The 21,820-nt window shown below is 35.7% G+C and overlaps 1 long non-coding RNA gene across 1 annotated transcript in view; it reads right to left on the bottom strand.

Annotated features, from left to right (window-relative positions):
* The window catches only part of LOC140331121 (uncharacterized), a 46,194-nt gene extending 41,884 nt beyond the window's left edge, over positions 1–4,310 (bottom strand). Inside the window, exon 1 of the long non-coding RNA XR_011920863.1 lies at positions 4,241–4,310. This is a non-coding gene — a long non-coding RNA (uncharacterized lncRNA). The remainder of the gene's footprint in view (positions 1–4,240) is intronic.
* Between the last annotated feature and the right edge of the window lie 17,510 nt (positions 4,311–21,820).

Raw genomic sequence — 21,820 nt, 5'->3', positions numbered from 1 at the left:
GGCACATGAGTGATCATGATTGACTTTCAACAATAAATGTGTACTGTAGTCTTCTTCATGGAAAAATAAGACATCCCCCTGAAAATAAGACCTAGGGCATATTTTGGCATTTCAAAAAATATAAGACAGTGCCTTATAATCGGGGAAACAGGGTAGTGATATGACAATGGGCTTTGTAAAGAGCTGTGTAATATGTTGGCGCAATATACATACTGGCTTATAATAGATATAAATTATAGGAAAATAGAAAAGTCCATGGCACACTTAGGGGACAACTTTTTTGGGTGCTCTAGGAATCACCTTACCTACCATACCTTACTATACTTTTACTAAAATGTAACGCCCATTTTTCTATTTCTTGGGCATAAATAATCATTGATGGTAAGTAATTGGTAGTGCCAGCAACATGCTTTGAGGTCCATACTATAATGCCTAATTTATAGAGTGCTCTGCACTCTTCATAATGGTTTTTCATAAAATGAAGTCCAGTCTCAAAAACACACAAAAAATAAGCCTACATTAACAGAAGAAATCACTTTAAATGCACACTGTTCTGCAGTGTGGATTGGAAGAATATAGAAAGCTAGTCTCTTCTCAAAGGAAAGTGAAATTCCCAATGACCTGTAGTGCTTTACTTTACTCTGTACACTAGAAAGTATGCTTACCAAACCCCAGCACCAATATTCATTTGTCAGTTGTAGTGTATTGTTTAGATAGAAATAACAGCAAACATAGATCAGTTAAGACCTATTTCCAAAATTCCTTATAATTTTATGCTTTGCTGAGTGCACAATATTTGCTTGATAGTGGTTAGGTAAGCAAGTTCCAAATATGCAGTGGTGTTCTTTGTAAGCAGCCATCATAAAACACCATTTCACACTATAGTACTATGGCTTTTAATCAATAGGGTTGGCTCCAGTTGAGCAGATCTCTCATTGGGAATGACAGGTGGTTGCAGATTTGCCGCATTTTTCCAGCTAACTGAACATTCTACAATGATGGGTGTGATGCTTTATCACAGAGACTTTCAATTATATATGAACATATCTGCAATAAATAGGAATCACTTTCAATGTTCTCACCAGTTGATTATTGTTAACCCCTGTGGGTCCACATTACAACAAACAATGCTTGGATGACTTCATTATAAACACTTGGCAGTACATGGCTGTGCTAAGAGACCACTAATATAATTATGAATATTTCAGCTTAAGAAGATGTTATTTATTAGGAGAGTAAAATGATTGAGATATAGACAGAAATACCTGGTATATGGTTTATTAGAACAGTGGTCGCCAACCTTTCCAACCTCACGGACCACTAAATTCAGCGAACGCGGACCGCCCATGTGCTGGGAGTCTTGTGTCACTTAAAGGTGAAGAAACTTCCCCCAGAGTAATGTCATGATGCCAGACATTATGCCAGTCATGACCCGCCTACTCTCCCATTGAAGGGTCAGACCTGCTTGCTAAATTCCGGGGGGGACAGTAGCACAGGGCTGTGAACGCAACAAAAGTTTTGTCCACAGCCCTGTGCTACTGTCCCCAAACAATGTTAGCAAGCAGGTCTGAGCCTGTGATGGGAGAGTGGGCAGGTTGTGTCCATACGACCGCGGACCACCAAAATTTTCTTGCAGATCACCAGTGTGGTTGTATAGAGAGGCATAGAGAATGGTGTTCATGTAGTTTATCCAATCATGTGCAATGCCAAGTCCTTTGCACAAGACTTGGCTAGCAAATACTCCTGATGAACCTAAGATGCAGATTGGTTCCCAATTTTTAGTTAGGCTTGCAGCAGTAAGATGGGTAACAATTTACATTAGCATTTGCTCAATAAGCTAATATATTTTTAATCTTTTTTGTTGGCTTTTGGTGAACACAATGATGTTGAAAGCACACATTTTAGTCCAGCCATTTTATAAGGTCTATAGGTTTGATTTTTCCACCATCCATAGGTGCTTTTTTTTTAACTCCACCTTTTAGGACCACTGTCAACTTGCACCCCGCCCCTCATTTTCTCCTCTCCTTTTTACCTTTCCTTTTATTTCTCCCCATCTCTTCCATCCTCTTCCTTTTCCTTTACTTTCTTTTGTTTATATTCATGTGTATACTTTCCCTTTAAATCTTTTATCTGTATCTTTCCTTTCCCTTTATAAATACATTGAAACCTCCAAGCTTTCCAATTGGACATGTTTTTTAAAAACTTTTCCTTGATTTTTAGACAAACTTTTTCTGAGTTTTTAACTTTTATATGTATGTCTCTTTTTTGCTACACAACTTGAGTACAAAGACAACTAGTTTTATTGTTGTTCGTTGATGTGTTATTTATATTCTAAACTTGATGTTCACAGGCACTTTTTTGTAAGGTAAAATAGCTTTATGTATGTGCAATTGTGTATATGGTTATATTTGTGTTCTGTCTCCTTGATTTCCTTTCAATAAAATCTCAATTTTAAAAAAAGCACATATTCTCCTTTTAATTTTGAGAACAAATAATTAGTTTAAAATCATAGAGGAGCTTGTCCTACTACAAATGGTCTAAGAAACTGTTCACCAAACTGGAAGCTCAACAGCAGTAATACTACCAGTTTGCAGTATGCAGTTCTCCTGAGAAGAGTGATTTTACACATTAACCTTAAGTTGTACAAAGGCAAACACATATTTCTATTTGTCATATACTGTCTCATCCATCAGCAAGCATTGCTATATAAATCAGAGTAGTGCTATTTTGTGTTAACCTTACCAGTGACAATTCTTTGCACTACATACAGTTTAAAAAACTTTTGTCTTAGCCAAATGCTGCTTGAAGATGTTTTGTACCTCAAAGGAAATGTTTTTAGGATTTGAGAGCGAAATTTAACTCTAGAAATAAAAAATCATGATTAGACAGGTCCTTTATTACAGAAAGGACAGACAACGACCCATCTGCAATAAAAAAAAAAAAAAAAACCCTACTTGCTTGAACGGAATGTTTTAAATAAACTCACCTATACCTGTTCCATCACCTGTGCCATTACCTTCTTTCTTATTCTCTTTCTGGTTTCAATCTTCAGTCATCTTGAGTGGCCTGGCTGGGATGACATTGCTCCCACGCAGGTGAAGTTCCAGCAGCTGCAGGGGAAGCTTGATTTTTAATGGATGCAACAGAGCTACCCCAAAGTCCTAATGGGCAGTTTCAAAGAACATGGAAGCTTAACTGTGATATGTATTCACATGTTAAAAATCTTACTTTAAAAAGGAAAAGTGAGCCTCAGTTGTTTTTGTGTTTAAAGAAAGAATTATTTCAAAACTATTTAGTTAAAAATACTGACTGATGCATCTCTTTCATACATATAAGACATATCCTCAATTTCACAACAACAAATTTCACAACCTCACTTAGCGGAGGACTTAATTTGTTTTCTGACTGCAATGAACTTATTTACACACTGTTCTTGTGCAGCAGAAAGCACTGTTGGATGTTGTCCTCTCCCCATCTCTAATGTGGTGTGAGATGCACACAGTGCCAAAGCTGCCACATCCCTAATCACTGACTGGCTAACTGCACCATGGCTGAATTGGTACATAGCAGTACTGCCAATTATGGTACTGTACCAAATCAGTGCCAAATCAGTACAACTGAATCATATGGAGTTATATAGGTTGGGGAAGGGACAAGAACAGCAAATGTTGCATAGTGGCAGCATAAAAAAGTCAGGTCCCTTCTTCTGCCTGATAAGGCTTGTTTGGCAAAGCTGTGTAATATTCAAAACTGAATGGTCAGAAATCCAAATTATTTGGCAGGTAATACAACCTCTGTGAATATATTTCATCTGTGTATTTAGCTGTGTTCATGGAGTTCAGCTTTAAATGTAACTTTAGGTTTGTTTCACCACCATTTCTGCATCTTGATTTATATTTCACATTTTTAAGACACTGAATATTTTTACACTTGATTGTGGTTTAGGAAATGTATCAGACAAATCTTGCAATTTCCTGACTAACTGACAAATATTGCATAGACTAATAAAGAATTACTGAAAAGTGAGGAAATGTCAGTAAGGGAAATAAGAGAACAATGTAAGAAATGTTTGCTTATTTGCTTATTTTTAAGCTTGAACAACCTAATATTTTGATATGTGATGTAGCTAGGAATACATTTCTCATTGATATGACACCAGTATTTTAAGCCTGAAATTGTCACGAATTATGTTTAACATGTGTTATGATTATGATTTCAATGACAACAAAAAAGACTTTACCTTGAGTTTTGGTAGATGAGAAAGAAAGATCAAAAAGCCCTCTTTTTGCCTGATTACACTCAGCAATTCTAATGAATAAAAAAAGCCAGAGAAGTACCTTGTTAGCGTTTCTTCAACCCAAAGAGTAGTGTAAATCACCAGTGAAGTATTATTCATCAGAATAAGACAAGCTGTATAGTTCTAAAGGTCTGCACACCTGTTATAACCATGACAAGTGTTTTTTTCTCCCTGAACAATTGATTATTTTATATAGGGAATAAATATAATAAAGTTTGTGCTAGGTGGGAAAGTCCACCTGCAGTAATGCAGTGATGAGCTCCCATGTTGAATTAAGAGAAACATGCTTTACCAGACCTTGGTATTGTCAAATATACATTTTTTTAGCATGTTCATAAAATCATAGTTAACTTCATACTGATGTGGTAATGAAACTGTGATAAGTTACAAATTGTCCTCTTCAACAAATTTTGTTGTATTTTAAGGAGTTTTCAATGGTTTTCGGCTTGGGAATGTTTTGCCTTCTTAGCTATTCTGGTGCAATTTCAGGAACAATATACTGGGTTTAGACCTTTTTTATTATGACTTCTAATGATAAGACTAGCCAGGGGATTATAGGCCTGGATGCCAGAAAAAGAAATGTAACAATGTGGTAAAATTTATGGTACCACAAAATTGCAGGTGTTTTAGTTAAGAATAGAGATAATAAAGAAAATAGAAAAAGATATAAAATTATGTAAACGTCAATAAAACAGACAAAACAGATATTTTTTAAGAAGAAATCTTAAATCATTGCATATAGCACATATACACCTTCCATTTAGTTTGCTGATTTATCACTGACACACTGAGTTTGATTTAATAAACCAGGAGAGTCTGTTCAATTTGTAAAATAAAGTAAAGCTAAAGTTTAGTCTGCTTATATTTTGCCTTTCATGGCCTCCACTTTCCTCCTATTCAGCATGCTAATTCAGTTTTTTGTATATCCTTTTTTTATCACAAGAGCTCTATGCAATACAGACAGAACATGACAGGTGGAAGGTAAAAAAAACATGCAGCAATAGCACACGTGATTTTGTACTGAACCTGTGATTGAAAGAACCATGTGATTGAAAGAACTGAATTCTAATAAATAAAAGTAGTAGTCCAGGGAGGGTAGGAGGAAATATATTCTTCAGAGAGAAGTGAGTCTGGACTTCTCTTCACAGACTCCAGGAATACTGGCTGCCCTATAGCCTTAAAGTGTACAGCAATCCTGAAGAAGTGGCAACTAATGTACCATGTAACGTGTTGTTGGTGAATGTAATTATCTGGGAAATATACAGTTTTATGAAAATATTCAAGACTACCCTCTTTTTCTGCTTGGGTGCTTCTGCTATCCATGCTATTGTCTTTTTTTTTTTTTGGAAACTTACCAAGTCTCCAAAGTGTAAGGTTGGGGAGGAAGGGTCTAGCTTCACTGGACTTCTGCCATAAAATAAGGTAGACTATCTGGCCTGCTGCAGCTTCTTATGCATAATAAAGATTACAGTGTGCAGTAAAATCAGAATAAACAATTTCAGCACAGGAGAGGAGCCTGTACAACCATGCAAGAGGCAATGTGAGGGCTCAACATAAAGGAGAGATAACTAGTGCAACAAATAAAAGTGCCTTTGGTACTTCTACTTTTAGGACAAAAACATATCCAATGGTTCCCAATTTTTCCCTTTCATTTTGTGTTGCAATTTTTTTCACATTATACTACTTCACACAAAACTACTCCTCATATATTTTATGCTCATCTTACATTTTATTTGTATTGTAGCATTCCTCGTGATTTTGGCAGTTGTACTGACCACATTTCTGGATTGAATAAACACACTTTTTAAGATGTATACTTTCACATGCAGTTATACTGTAATGCTAATTGTTAGCAAATAAAATTTCAAGTTAAATGTCTTGCCCAGCGATCGGATCAAAAACATCAACACTAATAAAGATACACAACATGGTAATCCAGAAAATATATGAAAGAATGTTGCATGAGAGTTGGATGTGTCATGCTCATTTTTGATGCCCTGTGATGCGTGGAATAGTCTGTTACATGTTAACAGGTTGCACAATCTGGATCAATACATCTATAACTAAGCTGTTCAAAGAGTGACTGTGTACCTATTACTTTAGTTGTTGGCTTTTAGTGTGCTAATTCAGAATGGGTATCACAAACACCTGCCCTGATTTCTGATTTTGTTAGTGTCACCTTAAAACATGACAAACTAAGAGCATAGAATAGAAGCAGCAAAATATACTTTGCCAATGAAAGCAGGTTAAAAAAGGTCATGAAAACCTGGAAAATATAAGAGGAACCAAATGTTATCACACTTAAATACAATGCATTATTGTATACTTATGCCACTATTAAAAAAGCAACAAAGTAAAATCCAGAACCACCATAGAAAATAATTCACAGAATATAAAATATCTACATCTTTAAAATAACATTTTAAAGAACATTTCATGCAATATAAGTTACTTTTTAATTCCTGTGGCATAATGTTACAATAACCTTGATTATCTGCTGATTTTGTTATGTTTAGTTTATGTACTATCGTTTTTTTCCATTGTCAAACCATTGAATGTAAATTGAAAATGAGGAACAAAGAATATGCCTGCGTATAAGTATTATTATGAAATGTTGGAACATTGTGTTTCCTTTAATTTTAATAAATGCTAACTGATAGCACTTAAAACATCCCAGTCTAAAACCATTCACTAGCATCATATTACTATCAGGTCTTTCATGGGTTGGCAGTGACTATAAAGAGCTTTCATGCAGATGTAGTGGCAAGCTAAGGAGTAAGAACCCTGCCTGACTATAGCGCAAGCAAGCTGATTTACATCTTTGAGACCTAAAGCTAATACAACTATAGGCTGTGTAATAAGATAATTTGTATAATTTTTTGGAGCAGTGTGTACAGAAGATCAGCTTTCATGGGCAGTTTATGGCAAAATGTGAGAAAAATATTCATATAATCTTTTTTATAAATCAAATTTGTAATTGTTCTCTGGATATGAACTTTCAATGTATTCTCCAGGGGATCGCATAAATGTGGAAAGGGAGGATGTGATTGTAGGCATTGCTCCCAACTCATGATAAGCATTTAAGTGTAGTTTGACAACATTTGTGACAATCATAATCTTTAAACCTGTCAGTTTGTAACTGAGCTAATATATGGGTGATATGGGTGATATATAAAGAAAATAATTTTGCAATATCACTTTCATTGCTACATTCATTAAGGCATTCAGAGATCTGAAACAAGTCTGAAATCAATAATTATTGTCCTAGTATTATGTCCATGCTCTCTGGACAACTAAAAAGTATGTCAAAAAAACAAGACCACCATTTGAATGATAACAGTAACTTGTGGGTTCTCAGCCGTCTTCTCCCAATCCTTGATATGTGGCATAGTCAGGCATTGAGCTCTGGTCTAATTATAGGTTTAGCTTGACAGGTCCTCCTTTTCAGTCTTATTGCTTCTTCTGTCTTCTCAGGGTCATTGTGTCCACCTGCTGCTTTTGATTCTGTATCCTATCTAGAGTACTTTTACTATTTTCTTTTGTCCTTTTGGTCATCTATACTTCTGGCTCCTCACATTTACTACCATGCAACTCTTTGGTACACTCTGACGTTGAAATTAGTCATCAAGCTCTTTCTGAGTTTTTCAGGACAGGAAGCACAGATGAAGCTTGGACCCTTTATATAAATGGGGTCAGTGAGTTAATACATCCCAGGAAGCAGACATCCTTCTAAAAAAATATATACCTTTTGTGACTGACACTTGCTAAACTTGCCTTGGGCTGAATTTGCCTGTTTTAGTTAATTATGATTTCTAGCGCAAAACATCAAATGCAGAAATAATACTTATTTTCTGTATTATTAATATTTTTTGTTGATTTGAGTTCTTTGCTGCATCCAGGATTAAAAAAAGATGTGTATAATAATTGTTTTAGTACTTTCCTCCTCCTCTTTGTATATTAGGTACGTTGCAGTCTTACGTGGTCTTTTTACCACTCTTTCAGAGCACGTCTAAAAAACTCAGTATTTCCAGGTATTTGACTCTTGCACTCTCGCTTGCCCACGAATAATGCTGCAGACAATGTCTGAATGAACAGGCCTAGAGGCCATTACAGGGGCAATAGGAACAACAAGCAAGGGTTTTGAGATCATAAAACAGGCCTAATCCAACTACAAATTCTTAGTCTAGATAGAAGTACTAGTATGGAGTTTTACAGATTCAACAGTTTTTTTATTTCACAATCTTCGTAGCTAAATATATTTCTTTACACTTTATTTAGTGGCTGGACACATTTTCTCTGGAGAATTTTGTACGTGTTTCTGACTTAACACTTTTTAGGTTTTGCCCTTTACACTTAATATATTACAGATTATGAGGACATCATGGCTTTGGCAGGCAAACCAGAAAACCGAAAAAAGGCCAGTTTGTCCATTTGATGCATTTTATCCTAGACCAAAGTCAGAAAATTTCGGGATTGAAAATATTTTGATTGCTGTACTTGCATTTTTATACTGGTGTCAACCACTCCAATATTTCTTGTCCTGGTGCCACAGACACAGGTAATGTGGGAAATTCTCTTCCGTGGGGACAAAGGCAGACAAAAATACCAACCTGACATAAAATGTAATACTCAATCTAAAAGAAAAAATACTAATAATGTGTTTTATGAGAAGTGGAGAAAATATCTTTAAGACTGCAAGGATCATATATATATATATATATATATATATATATATATATATAAAAGATCCTTGCAGTCTAAAAGATATTGCATCACCCCAAATTCTTTTTTTCACAAAACACATTGAAGTAGAATGAAATATGTGATGCCAAATTTGGAGGGTATGTGGCATCATCTTCCTCACTCTTGCCTAAATTGTATTGCTGCAGATTTACAGTGTCCTGGAAAGAATGGGTGGGCCAGGCATACCTCCCTTTTTTCCAGGGCAAAAATAAGTAATGGCACTTGAAAACAAAAAGGAGGAGGCTGCTGAGAGTGGAGGGAGTTGGAAGTCGGAATATGCACCTATATCCTGGGAGAGCCCAAAGCTAATCCATCGCAGCAAATCCTTTTGCAAGGCATTCTTGGTAAACCAAAAGTTACATGATAGATCATATTTGTCTTATTAGGCAATTACATTTTTGTCCCCTTAAGCTACAAATATTTCTCCAAGATCTGCTAACACCATTAGCATTATCTTGGACTAGATCCATTCCAGTTTTATTATATCACCCAGGTTCACTGAATAGAATGTATCCTCTCCTGTCTTGGAGAGGTTTAATAAATCCAGGACAATGTCACATCAGCAACATTGTATCTCTGTTAATATGTGACAGCTTTCATTTGGACCATCTTTATTCAATACTTATATGTTTCTAAAAACAAATTACTACTGTAGCTACCAGTACTTATGTAGTAGCCTATAATTCATGTCAATGCAACTACAAATCACCAGTAGGGCCATTATGACTAGCAGTTGTATTGAAAGACATGAGTAGCTTTAGTTTGATTGCTTGGCTGGTGATAGCTGACAATATAGACAGCAACAGAAAGTGAAAACATAAACCAGATGTGATGGCATGAAAAGTTGGTGGCCATGGCTGGCAGGATAAATACATAGTCAAGAAACAAATAGAAGTAAACAGAAATCAGAAACTAAGTCACACTCATATGCAATAAGTAGTATTAAAAATCCCAGGCTGAGCCAGGAGAAGATGGAGACAGGTGTTGAAAACAGTCACAACAAGTAATCAGATCCGAAAACAAAATACCAACCTGATAGATCAGGATTAAAATACCTTTGGCATACTCTGATTTCTGCTCTGAACCCAATTCAAGCTTTCCATTTGAGCCCATGAACACAGCTCAGGAATGACCATGCTTTTGTACTATATGTCACTCAGCAGCAGATAGCAGAAATGAGCATCTAGACAGAAGGTTTGGAGAACGCCAGAAAACAGCAAGAAAAACGCAGCTGCAAAGTAATCGACAAAGCTAAAAAGAACTGTTTGTAGCTGCTACAAAATTACATGTGTTACTTACACCATAAGCTAACCATACAATGACATGACATTTGATCAGATAAATCAAACGGTGTGTATCAAAATGTAATAACTCCTCCAATCATAGGTATTATGCTAATACTTGTAATTGTCAGTGTAGTAAACATAACAATATATAAAATCCTGTTGTGTGTTAGAGGTTTTAGTGGCTGGCTTGTTTTGCAGGTATGGATCACTCCACAGTACATACAAGGCTAACTATGATCATAATATATGGTCATGTCTCCTGGTGATCATCACATTACAAATAATCATATTACAGCGTCATCTTTTTAGGTACAAATGACGCTATTTTAACAGCGCAAATATTTCCCATAATTCTGCATTGACACACTTGATTTTGTTATAAAGCTACAAGCTACACATAACATAAGAGCCTACTTATTGTATTTCCTAGACAGCTTAGCTGCCCAGCTGAGGTCGTTCTGTAAGTTGCATTGACATAAGAATTAGGTTTCTATGGAAACAGCAAGAATGATAATGAAACAACTGTGCACTGTACTTGCAATAAGCTGTAATCAAGCAGAAGATAAACCACAGATTTAAAACAGCACTTTCATTTACTTTAGTTACTCTGACAGTTAAGTAGGGTCATGAGGAACTCAGAAATGGCTTGGTTCAGTGTAACCTGCATGAACAATTCTAGACTACTGGAAAACTTTAACTGTACTTTTCCCTTTTTTTGAGATTTATTTATGAGAATGAGAGATAAGGCTGCAGCAGCTCCCCCTAATTTGCCTGAATCTGGAAAAATTGTGTACAAGAAAGGTTGCCATTTGGTATCATATAATTTACTGTCCCCTCGTTAGACCCTAGCTATACTTTCTATGATTTTTGACATAGATCCTAAACATCCAGTTAGATTTTAGCCACAATTTTCATTTTAAAATTAAATTGGGAGCAGAACCTTTTTTCTGGGTTATTTTAGAAAAAAATATCCCCAACAAGTTGGTGAAAATTTACCAGGGATGATAGTTCACTAATTATTGTGTCATGCATGAATTTGTGCATCATTAGTTGCTTCTGGCAAGGTCACTAAATATGAAAATGGTCAGATACCCAGAGTACAAAATCCATTAGGCCAAACCTGCTGTATATAAAGTCATTTGGTGGCTATTGTTTATTTAAGAACTGATAATATTTTTATATACCACCTTACACATGAATTATATATTAAGAAGTATTTTACAGAAACATAACAAACATTTTTGATGTTTGCATAAAATGCATATAATATAAATAAAATTTGAGTTTACTATAATACAAAGCAACAATACAAAACAATAGAAATGACTCACGTACTTTCATCTCCCTAATACATGTGTCAAAATGTGACTTGTGTTGTGTCTTGCCATTTCTCAGCTGAATCTCAGTAAATCAGGAAACTATTCAGCACATCATTTTGGTGGCTGTCAATTACTGGACTTCATGTTAGCTGTTCTGTTATTTCAAAGAAAGTAAAATGTTTGTGCACATGCCTATTTTAAAATAAAATATTGATCTCTTAATAGACTGAACTTATTTAAATATAAGTAAAATTGCTGTAATTGTTTCTTTAAGTATTTGTGAATAAACTTTATCTGACTCAACAATAAGGATGAAAGTAAAAATATATTAGCCTTTGTTGGCTGAAAGTATTGATCAGGTTTGCTCTCATTTCACTCTTACACTTTGCTTGTGAAGGCAGCTAATGTGGATTTGTGTGCCAACTAGAAATCGATTCCATTTGAGATTGGGGCTTCTAGAAAATATTCCCCACTGAAAAAGCTAAAATGATTAATTGCAGAAGAATACAAGACTATATTACCTAGTTGCTGAGAAAGCAGTATATACAAGCACAATTTTAGTTTCATATTATTAGAAAAGAACAAAACAGAACAAAAATAGAAAAAAAATTATATTTTTTTTTCATCAAAACCAACATGTACGTACTGGGCCTGATTTATTAAATCTCTCCAAGGCTAAGGTAGACATGGGTGATTCAGCAAACCTTTAATTGTTTTCTTAAAATTATTTGCTATTTGTTGGCAAATATTTTTAAGCTGAATCAGATCCATTCCAGGTTTTCTGGATCTCACAGGTTCTCCCTTGATTGTCTATATCCAATCTTGGAGAGCTTTAATAAATCAGGCCCAATATGTGTGTTCATAAGAGCATTTCCAGCAACAGTCATCTGACATCTGTATAGAGCTTTGTGGTGATACAACACAAGCTAACAAAAACCTGAATAATGTGTTTTTTCTTTACCATGTAATCTCCTTCTAAAAATATTAATTTCTTGGCTGTCACTGCGTTCCAGGTCAATGACTCAGAACAAGCATGAAAATAAGGTCAGAACATTTGATTTGCATATCTGTCCTAGGTCTATGACCTAAAAAAATATTTGGAAGCCATTGGATCAACATGACATTAGGGTAACTTATATGTTAAAAAGGAGATCAGCAACATCAACATCAATTTCTAAAAGTGTAGGATGCCAAATTAGAAATTTGTGATTTATTTATATTCAGATCTGTTTATTCTGATCATTGACCCTATGCTGAGCGGTGCAACCAAACCAATCCTAAAACATGGCTTGCAGATATATAGCTGAGACTAACTTTTAGCGTGTGTACTTTCTTTGGTAGCTTTGGTAGCTTGCTTATGCTTTATTACTTAGATGATTTCAGTAAATGAGTTACAGTCATTTCATGGTAAACACACCTACAATATATTCAAGCAATTAGTTAAAATGACCATTTTTTACAAAGTTTGTATTGTCATGGAAACCAGCTCTCATGCAGCATTACTCCTAATTAGTTAGATGACCACCTACACTTGTTACTTTGCAGTAATATTTTGTGTTTCATCAACTACATGTTTATTCATACTGTAGTGAAGGAGGAATGCAATTAAGTAAGTTATATTAGCCCTTTTCAACAAAATTTTGTTTGCAACTATAGGTTAAAGAATTATCACAATAATATCCTAATTATACATAGGTAGTGTAAGGAACTTACCAGTCCTGCGAGCCCGCGGTGTCCCTGGGGATCCCAGCCACAGAGGGAGACGCCGCGGTAGCAGGCAGCATGGCCGAGGCTGCTGCTCTGCTCGCAGCTTGTCTCTCTCTGCAGGCGGAGGGATCCGTCCTGGCCAAACTACTGTTCAGCCAGGCGGCATCCCTTGCATCCCTTCGGATGTGGTTACTGAAACTCCTGCTCTCAGCACTCCTTTGCATGTGCAAAGTAGTGCACGTCCTAGGGGTGCTGTGGGAAGAGGTGCGCATGCTAATATGCGTCCCTCTTGTACCCCCCAAGGGCGTGGCACTCGGCTGCCTCGCCCCGGGGCGGGACATAGTTAGTTTGAACTCCCTGCGGCCAATCGGCCGCAGGGGATTCAGTGAGTCTCCTATCAGACGGCGCCAGGTGGCGAAGGTCATTGGTCACTCTGGCCATTTAAGGAGAGCCTGTCCTGTACACCATTGCCCGCTATAAGCCTCTGTGAACACAGTGTGCTTGGGTGCGTCCTTGTGTTGGTTAAGTTTACCTGCTTTTGTCATCTCCATAGTGACCTGGTCTGAAGTTGACTCTGCTTGAACTCTGCCTGCCCTGACCTCGGATTGTTACTGACCATTCTGCCTGCTGCCAGCCCTGACCTCGGGTTGTTCTTGACCTGTCGTTGCCTTACCCTCTTGTACTTCGCTTGTTTGGACTTAACCCTTGTCGTGCTTTATGACATTGAATAAAGCCTGATTGAAGGATATCTGGAGTTGGTTGTGCTTTGTGTGCCCAGGCGCATTACAGGTAGTAGTGGTACTAGTTGAATCCAATTACAATAGGGGTTAATTTTGACTTAGATCAGAGTTATTCTGACCTTGGATTGAAACTTAGAATTTGAGCAATCTGAGCTCAAGTTCTGAATATGGATATTCCTGCATGCAAGCAAAAGTGCAATCCAAGAACAGGTTGCTGCATTGACAGTGCTTGGCTAGCCAAGGCACCATTTTCTGTTTTTTCAGGAAAAGAGCTTTATTTTTGGCTGATTTTACTTTATATCTTCAATATTTGGCCAAAAAGGCATTCAGCTATGTACATTGGGATTACTTGTATAGTGTTGTAGATAAATTTGGTTTTGCGGGCCCAAAAAATCTGCAATTTTATCATTCTACTCAGTACCTGCAGCTAGAGTATTTTCCTGTGATGGTCTATCTAATACCTTTTGTATTTGTAATGGAACCCAGCAGGGTTGTCCCCTTACACTTTTTTTATTCTATTACTTAAATCAGTGGCGGAACATATTTGCACAAATATTAAAAGGTCTCACAAAATCAATCTGTTTGCTGGTGATGTGATATTTATGATCACTCAACCATCCTCTTCTTTAAAGGGTATCTAGACCGTACTACAAAAATTCAGTGCCACTTTCTTTTATAAGGTTAACGAGAATAAATCCCAAATACTTAACTTACACATCCCCCCACCCAAGCACACTTGCAAGCCTCTTTCTCTTACAGTTGGGAACCAACTTTCATTACATTTCTTAGAATTTAATTTCCTTGTACAACCCCTCTAGTATTTTCCCTGAACTATACACATTTTTTATCAGCACTACTTGATGACCTAGCTCAAATTAAACAATTTGTTTTTCCATCTCTGGTAGGATCACAACTGTCAAGATGATCATTCTCCTAAAGCTTTATCTTCATTTATCGTTTCAGAACTATTGTACTTTCTCTTCCTAAGGGAAGTCCAAAAACATATTTCCACATTTATTTGGAAATAACAAGCGCCCACAGTGCTTCTTTACCCTCATAACTCACCACTGACTGTTTGGAGGTTGGGAATGATCCAGTTTACTACAATATTACTTAGCATCTCTGTTATCCCAATTTATACACTAGTGGAATCCTACCCAGAAAAAATCTGGGTGCAAATGGAATCATTTTTTTGTTTTGGGAGATTTACTACCTACTCTCCCTATACCCTACAATAAGGGCATCCCTTTCTGTATGGCAATCCTCTAAACTTAGTTTAACTAAATCCCCCATGCTAAGAACCTTCCATCCAGAATTACCAGTGGTCAAAGATTTTATACTTAATTTAAAAATTTTATCCTGGTACCTATCTGGTATCACCTTTGTGAAGGATTTTTTTCTTTTATACACTTAAAACGTTTAAGGCACTTCAATGTATTTATGACCTCCCTTATTCTGAAATTTTTACTTACCAGAAAATCCAACACCTCTTCCTCACAACACAAATTACCACACTGATCTCAGTAGACTTTTTAATCTATTCACTCCTTTGCGACCCCAAATCCCCAGTAAATTTGAATATCTCAAATTTTTATAATCTAATGAGTATCAATATGTATTTTAGCACTACCTTTCCTATGTTGAAATGGGAGAAATAATTGAGCACACTGATTACCAGCACCAAATGGTCGAAAGCTTTACGTTGTACATATAAAGCTACAAAATGCACTGATCACTGGGATTTATTTCAATGAATTATATACAAATGGTACCTCAAACCTTTTAAATTGGCAAAATTCTTTCCATCAGTTTCTCCTCTATGTTTGAGAGAATGTGGTGCCTTGGGTTCCCTGCTACGCCTGATTACACATTGTAAGTCCCTACGTTCCTTTTGGAGCCTTGTTTTTCACCCTATTTCAGGGATTATTGCTATTCCCACTCTGCCCTCACCTGAATTAGCTATCTTCCATCTACACATAGACCATTTCCCTAACGATAACTAAACTTTATGATCTCAATCTGTTCTGGTCATACGAAAGAATTCTCACATTAAAGAACCATACTTTTGAACTGTGCCAATTAAATTGGTCTCCTTGGTTGAATCACCGTAAATGTTCCCCAAGATTAACGAACACAGGGTTGTTGTATTGTTCTTTTTTCCCATTCTTTTTACTGTTATTGTTACCTAAAGTGTTTAAAAAAGACTGGAAATTTGTTTTATTCCTTTATTTGTCTTTTATCGCCTATGTTTCTCCCCTTTTTTTCATCTACCCCCTCCCTCCTCCACATGTGTTTCTCCCTGACACCCTATCTATCCTTAACCTTAAAAACCTAGTATATTGTCTCTCCCCTTCTTTTCTCTGTCACTCCTCTTCTTTGGTATTATATATAGGGAAAAAACAAATGGGAACTGTTTTTCCTAATGTTGCACAGATTTATAAAGTTTATGCATACCCTGTTCATACCAGTTCATTAATAAAAAAACATATTATTCATCACTAAAGGTTACCTTTGAATAACTTAGGTCCCCCAATTAAGTTACAGGGTATTGTTTAGGCTACACACTTTCTGCAACATATATGAAGAAATGGTGAATCAACGAAAAACTGCAAAAATTAGTGTAAAATGTTGCAAGAAATTGTTGGGCAACTCAAATATGCCACAGACACTGATGTTACAAAGATCACTCAAAAGAAAAGAAACAGCTGGATCATCAAGGATATCCTTTCTCTGGTGACTAAACAGAAAATGATAAATAGAATACAATCAGAAGAAGGTGTCAACATGCAAACCATGATATAAAAAAAAAAGATGAAATATAGAGACTACATAAAAGAAACAAAACAAGGAACATACATAGAAGTGAAGAAACTAACACCCTAAACATCATTAACCATACAGAGTTAGATACAGATAGCAAGGATACATAGAAAAACTATATGGATACTGAAGTACTAGGGAAGGATGTCTCACATAGTGGGGCTGGAGAAATTATTAAATGATAAAAAAAATCATGAAATATTATAAATTATCAAAAAATGTATGACAAAGGTTAAGTTGCAAGAAGGTCACAGCCATTGGTGAAATGCATGCATTAAAAGCTCAGGATATAAATTGAAAGAAAAATTTGCTCAAAAGAGGCATTCACTAAGGTAAGAAAATTCATTAGGAGTAGCTACAGGCCAAACAAAACTAAACTAAAACTACAAGACAATGTGAACCCACTGCAGTACAGCTTCTGACAAAATGTCAACATCATCAAGAGCATCACTACACAGAAACCCTGCAAGCAAACTAGCTCTTTTGTTTTAGCTTTGATGGAGCAGAGAAGGCAAAGAACCTCTATCAAATTGTTATTTGAGCACCTAACCAACCTACCACTGGGTAAACGAGAAGCAATTCAAAGCTTACAAAAGTTTCAACGCTTACACTTAACTATAAAATGTTTTATTACATTCTGTGTGTGCTTACTGTTATGTTTGACACTCATCAGCTCAGACAGAAAAACAATGTGAAATCCCCCATGCTTCAATTCAAGGTTTCACATAACAGATGATAAATCTGCATTACACAGGACACACACAAAAAAAAAATCTAAAGTTGTTCTAGCAGGTCCCTACCTTAATCAAAAATCATAATTTTTATTTTAGTTTTTTTTGCTATTGTAAAGGAAAACCTTTCTCTCTACAAAGCCCTGGATAAAAACATAGTATAAGCTCTTATCCTTCCCCATTCTATCTAAAACTATACCAACATTTTAAGATGCATCACCATACTTGAGATCCTAAGAATCACAGTTTTGGAAAGTTTGAATTACATAGTGATTGGAAAACATTTTAAAATACAAAGAATAAACACCTAAAATATAGCCCCTTGATGAAAGATTCCAAATACATTGTCAAGTTTGCTTAATTAAACAGATGCTGTTAATGGGTTTACCATGATATAAACCTTAAAACTGTCAGCATCAAAGTACTCCCATACTGGTGAGGTATACCACATACTGTTTAGAAGTTAAATATTTGAAAAGCTTTAAACTTGAATGTCAAACTACTTAATCACTTCTTCAACAAAGGGCATTGTATTTTTCAATAATGCTATGCAGGATTCTGCTGAAGAAAAATAATACAGCAAAATAGGAACAGCACAACATTAAAAATGATAGATTATGCTGGCATTGGTCAAGTTTTTTTTTCTGCATGGCTTTTATGGGTTAATGGTATATCACAAAATGGTTTCTTACAAAAAGTTAAGTATTGAAGTATTAAAGCATGTATTGATTGTGATCCTTCTTTCCATGTATGAAAATGGCAACATTGTCAGTTCCTAGCCTATGAGTTCATTTACTATGAATACTAAGTAAAAAAGCAGTACAGTTTCATGCATAAGGATAAAAACAAATGTGACTACATGGAAATAAATCGATTTGTGGCTGCTGCAAATGATGCTCTGATGCTTTGGAAGACAAATGACTGAATGTGACTCGCCAAGTATTTATTAGTGACAGGTGAAGCCTATTTTTTAAGTATAAGTAAGAGGATGGATGGTTAGTAGAGTTCCTCCCATGGAATATGGATAGTAATTTTTTAGGTTGCATAGCCTGGATTACGTATTTATAAGATAGGGTGAAGACAGGCTTTTGTAGGCATGATTTTGAAAATTTTTTGATATTTTTATTATTTAATGATTGTGATATACAAAAAACTTTTCCCTGTGATTACATAGTTTCACATTTCAAGTATCATATCAACATGAGTTTTTTGAAAAGGTCTTAAAAACCATACACGTTTCGCCCTTAGGCTTCTTCAGGGGAAGGTTGAGATTGAGATCTAACTTGAAATTTAGAAGTCTATATAATCACAGTGATGTGGGGTTGATAAAAACATCTGCAGGATTTCCACGCCCAATTATTCCAATAAAACATGAAGGAGGTGTTATGTATGGTAATAAAATATTATCAGCAACATAGAGCAAGGAGTGTGTAAGAAATTGAACAAGAGACTTAGGGTTATTGCTCTTGTTATTGATTATTCTTGCATGGAGTGTGGGGGCATTATGTAAATAAGGTTGTGTTGATATTAAGCAAGCACCTCTAGATGAACAAGACAGGTATGTATTACCATACATAATGCCTCTTTCATATTTTATTTGAATAACTGGGCATGGAAATCCTGCAGATGTTTGTCTGCAGAACCCCACATCACTGTGATTATATACACTTCTAAATTTCAAGTTAGTTCTCAATCTCAGTCCTCCCCTGAAGAAGCCTAAGGGCAAAACACGTTGGGAATTTGAAACCTTTTCAAACAACGTATGTTGATATGATACTTGAAATGGGCATGTACTATGTGTAACTATGTATATGTAATCACAGAGAAAAGTTTCTTGTATATCACAATCAGATAATAAAAATATCAAAAAAATGTCAAAATACCTACAAAAAGCCTGTCTATCTCTCCACCCTATCCTATAAAAAGCTTATTTTTTAGTTGGTAGCTAGCCCAATCTAGCTATCTTAGTAATATATGGTATTGTTTATTTTGAAAACTATTATCATTGCCTAATGCTAAAAAAAAAAGATAAAAGCAGAACAGAATTTTAGTGTCCAGCACATTACTCATGAGGCCTACTGTATTAGAAAACCTCAGTACAACTTTGTCCCATTATAGGAACTTAATTATAAGGAAAGCAATCCTACAGTATATTTTAAGGTGCTGTAAAGAGAAACTATCATCAAAGGTTTTGAAGAAGTCTATTTCTGTTTAAACAGTATTTAAATGTTGTAGTAGATCTTTGAAAATCATATCATCACCAAAAATACCAGGGCGAAAATAAATGTTAATTTGCAGGATTTCAGCCCTCTGTTTTATTCACAAAGTACAATCAAGCTTTCTGCATGTTGCAGCTATGTAGAAGACTTCATATTAGAAATAAAGGTGTAGTCCAGTAAATAGTGATGAACAGAACAGTTTTCTTAAGACACAACTTAAACATTTTTGGCATTAGAGTGGGCAAGTGCTCTCAATATAGGAAAATTGGGAAATGCAGCATATGGGTTATTAGGGTTTGTGAATTGGTTAGGAGTTAGGTTCCACGCAAAATACTTAATATGCACAGCGCTGGGTAATATGTTAGGGTAAAAGGGTAATAGGGTTATATTTGGGTACTGGTTGCTGGGAGGCAGTGTGTTCTATGTTGGAGGGGACTGAGTCTTACTTGGGGGTAGATCTAGCTGTGTACTTTAGAGCAGGAAATGTTTTATTACATAGTAAAACAACAGGCACCCACTTTATTCTTGTACAAGCATTGCTCAGAAGTATTTCTCAAGGGCAAAAGCCTCTTACTTAAAAATGCCATCATCAAACTTCCAGTGCTGAGCACAAGTGTAGATGAAAATGTATGTTTCCTAGAGGGTCAGGCAAGTCAGCTTATTTACTAAAAACTAATATATACACTTATATACAGGGTGAGAATTTTGCAAACAGACCATAGCCTAGGGCTTAAGGACTTTGCCAGCGAAGTGCAACAATAAAAATTAAAATTATTTTTATAAAGTTTCAGACTTGAAACCCTTCTCCCAGAACCTGTTGCTTATTTATTAAGCTGGTCTTTCACATTTTATGATGGACGATTCTTCTTCATTACTTTCACTAGTTCATCATGATTCTCTCACATTAGATTACCACTATTCATCTTGGAGTGACCTATAACCATGGATCAAAGATGCTATATATGAGATTTTGATATATAAATAATATTTAGCTTGGTTTACAATCTCTCTTTAAAAGGGAACCAGTTTATACAAATATGTATAATCAACGTATGCAAATAAGTATGTATTGTTTTCCAGATCCTTGTGGTATGGCCCATGCAAATGGTAAGCTTTTTATTACTTCAATCACAGTTATGTCATAAAGAGTCCAGTCAAGTACAAAACAAATCAGATTTAATAATTTTTGTTTAATTTGTTCATGTTATTTAAATTATTTATTGAAATATTGAACAAATCTGTTATGTAAGTTGTTATATAATGCAATAACCTTTTTTTCTTTTTTCTATCTTTTCATTCAATCACAAAAAGTGACCCTCTAGATTTTGGTGATATTTCAACTTCAACTTTCAACTGGAATTAGTGCATGAGCTATTTATATATTTAGGCAATGTGAATGTATTCCCCCTCAGAGCAAAATGATTCTCCCAACCACCAACTAGATGCAGGCAGATTTAGTTTGTAGTGCATTGATATGAATATTGTATATTGGAATATTGTAAGTGGCTGTGACAGATTCTCCAGAACAATCACTGGGGTTGATTAAAGGAGTTTAGAGCATTATAGGAATTTGTAGTGTCAGTGTATCTCAACCAGGGTTCAACCAGAGGTTTATAGGGGTTCCTTGAGCAATGAGCAATGTGTGCCTCTCAGAATAATTTAACTGAAACCAATGATTTTTGTGATTGTCTGTAAGGGTGGCATTACCTGAATAGCAGTGAAAAGAATTATTTGAAATCTACAAAACTGCCATCAGAAATTTCTGGGCCCTATACTAAATAAGCTTCCTAGGTCCCTTCCCCCACGTCTAAAAGTGTCAGCATTGCAAAAGTCAAGCTCATTTGATTGGAGCCCCCGTACAGAAGTACCCTTTGTCCACCCTTGATGACAGGCCTGGCAATGTAAGAGGCATTCCTTCTACTGACCATGACACTATGTACTGTAACCTGTAAATATAA

This window comes from Pyxicephalus adspersus, chromosome 5, assembly GCF_032062135.1.
Source record: "Pyxicephalus adspersus chromosome 5, UCB_Pads_2.0, whole genome shotgun sequence".
Taxonomy (NCBI): Eukaryota; Metazoa; Chordata; class Amphibia; order Anura; family Pyxicephalidae; genus Pyxicephalus; species Pyxicephalus adspersus.
Note: the sequence above shows the minus strand (reverse complement) of the source record. Positions and strands in the feature narration are given on the sequence as shown.